This window comes from Marmota marmota, unplaced genomic scaffold (genome assembly GCF_001458135.2).
Source record: "Marmota marmota marmota unplaced genomic scaffold, marMar, whole genome shotgun sequence".
Taxonomy (NCBI): Eukaryota; Metazoa; Chordata; class Mammalia; order Rodentia; family Sciuridae; genus Marmota; species Marmota marmota.
Genome location: NW_025999968.1, coordinates 49360150 through 49363154, shown reverse-complemented (window position 1 = coordinate 49363154; position 3005 = coordinate 49360150). Strand labels below are relative to the sequence as shown.

Sequence of the window (3005 nt, the reverse complement as noted above, 5' to 3'; positions counted from 1 at the left end):
TGGATCATATGGTACTTCTGTTTTAGGTTTCTTAAGGAATCTCTATATTGTTCTCCACAGTGGCTGTACTAATTCAAATTCCTATCAATGGTGTGTAAGAGCGCCCTTTTTCTCCACATCCTCATCAGCACTTGTTATTTTTCATCTTTTTGATAATAGCCATTCTAATTTGGGTGACATGATATTTTATTGTGGTTCTGATTTGCATTTCCTTGATGGCTAATGAAGTTGAGAATTTTTTCATCAATTTGTTGACTGTCTTTTAAGAAGTGTCTACTCATATCCTTCCATTTTTAAATTGGGTTATTTGTTATTAAGTTTTTTGAGGTTTGTCATGTGTACTAGATACCAATCCTTTGTCATGGGAATAGTTTACAAATTTTTCCACATTCGGTAGCTGGTTATTGTTTACTTTTCTACCTCATCATACCATCAATTGAAGCAAAACAACATAGCCTGCTGCCATTTCATCCAAAAGTGGTGTTTGCACTCTGCCCTTTCTTGACTACTCAATGGGTCACTAGTAAGAAAGTACATTGAGTGCTTTTAAAGGGGAGTTGGTTCAGATTTGCCTGTGCCTGGGGTCTAGAAATGATTTTGGTGCCAATGTCTCTCTTGGGCCAATCAACTTAGCATTTCAAAGCTGCCTTCAGACCCTTTCCTGTCATTTTGTCTGCCAATTCCAGAACTTCCTGAGCTGCATGTAGCCTCCTGCATTTGTTTTACACTGAGGCTTTTTTCAGTTTTGAAACTCCAGAGTTACGATTCTGTCCCCTTTACTACCTTTCAGAGATTCCCCAAAGTATTTTCAGATGGCACGTTTTCTTTTCTTCCAAATGATAGTGAATTTATATTCTTTTAATATTTTTTAAGCTTTTCATGAAATTTGGGATGAGTAATTACATATATATGTGTGATCCTATAATATTCCTTCTAAAATGTGTATCAATGTGAAATGAACCTGGAAATGCTGTTATATTATCATTCAATATTGCAGTGCTTTAGTATCTCTAGCTATTTAATACCATCAATACCTCTAGCTAGACCACAAGTAGCTGTTGGCTAATGCCTCCAAATCCTCATTTCTGTCTTCATAGAAAATGTTATCCTACTGTTTTTGTCTCTATATCTTTTCCTAAATGTCTTCTCTGAATCAATCTTAAGATTTATTCTTCTTTTTAAGAAACTATGTAATTAAATGTCAATATTAACCTGTTAAGGGTCTAAAGTTCTAATGAAAAGATGAATTTTATTTTAGATATGTGGTGTTTGAAGTGACTAAATACTAAATACACAGGAACATTACGCAGCCAGTTGGAGATGTGGTGGAAAAGTTTTATGTTTTTGGGGATTGCTGTAAACATCCTTTGTTCTCTTACTTTCCTAACAATCTGAGAGACATACTGTGTCTTATGGGAAGTTTGGGGAAAAATATTATCATTCTACCCTTTGTGGATGATGCTTGGAGGACATCCAAGTAGCCCCCAAATCCATCTAATTCCATGAAAGGAGAATAAAAAATACAGAGTGACCAGAGAAGCACAAAGCTAATCTGCAGTGGGTCTGAGAGTCCTAGGAAGGGACTCTGACTCCCTGACCATATATAGAGTGGAGGTAAAGCTGGTCTCATTTGAAGTTCAAAGAACAAGGTAACCTCAGTGAACATCACACTGACTTCCATCTTACCATTCCATTTATTCATGGAAATCCTACTATTAATTGATGTCATATTATGTGCTAGAGATTCAAAGAGTAGCAAGGCAGTTGTATTTGCAGCCAAGTAATTCACAACCCAGTGAGAGTCAGACATGTAGTCATACATGTATAGAATTACTACAGAAGAGATGTCCTCAAAGGGTATTCGAGGAGGAGTGGAATGGGGAAGATAAGCCACTCTCAAATCTCTACCCACTCTGTGGATTTCCTTTGGGTTGGAATATGCCAAAGTACTGTATACACTTCTGGACTTTTGTTTGGTTTTGGCTGACTCAGTGGAACACTGATTGGTATGTATTGCACAACTTATTTTTTTTCTTCATGTAAGTGACTTAATCTTGGGTTTAGTGAAAATCTCTCCTATGATTCCTCCTCCAACTTTCCACCAACAATAGCTTATACATTGTTATTTGAATTCTGGACAAATGTCTCTTTGGCAGATTAGGTGTGGAATTGATTCATGGTTTCCATGAGGGAGCAGTTATGATTACAAGAAGTATGAACAAGAACATAGACAAGGGAAATAGGAAGACTGAACTGAGTCTCTGAAGGAAAATCACCACACTGAGAAGACTGTGAAGGCATGAGTCTTGATTTCTTAGGAGTGGTTTTGGCTATGGGTCATGAAGGGAAGAAAAATGTGCTGGATATTGTTTATTGGTCTGAGTTTATCTGTCTACACTTGAAACATGTTTTATTCATCTCTCTCTCTCTGAACCTTTGCTTACTGTATTCTTAGATCATTTATTGTGTTAATCTGGATGCTAAGCTTTCTTCAAAGTCTAATCTCGATGTCTTGTTCTTCAAACGATTTCTTCATTTCATACTACTAATCAGCAATTCCTCCCATCTTTTATCCTTGTTCTTCCAAGTTCTGCCTTGCATTGTGAGGCTGGAATACAAAAAATTGTATTCCCCAGTTTATGTAGTGAGCCATTTCCAGTCTTGATTCTCCCAGTGTGAAGAATTTGTATGAATTTGAGAATGCAGAAATAATGGAATCACTGACCTTTGGTTGCAATGGCAGGCAGATGAATGAACACAGGACAGAAATGAAGTTTTGCAGTGGTGATTGGGTGACCTCTTGGAATCAGCCCCTCTGCTGCTAGTGGAAATTTCTTGAGTCTTATTTCTATGACTTATTGAAATGGATGCTTCCATGACTGTTACTCCCTTAGTCCTTTTCACAATTTTGTACATCTTTCTGTTATATTATTTTAAATTGCCTGAAATCCCTAGCATAGCTTCTGTTTTCTTGATGGAAACTTGACTAAATAAAGAGAAATAAA

The 3005-nt window shown here is 36.7% G+C and overlaps 1 non-coding gene across 1 annotated transcript; it reads right to left on the bottom strand.

Moving 5' to 3' along the window:
• Positions 1 to 419: 419 nt before the first annotated feature.
• On the bottom strand, positions 420 to 556 carry LOC125617060. Its single transcript, XR_007347913.1, has one exon. It is a non-coding gene; the product is annotated as a small nucleolar RNA SNORA21 (small nucleolar RNA).
• Positions 557 to 3005: the final 2449 nt, after the last annotated feature.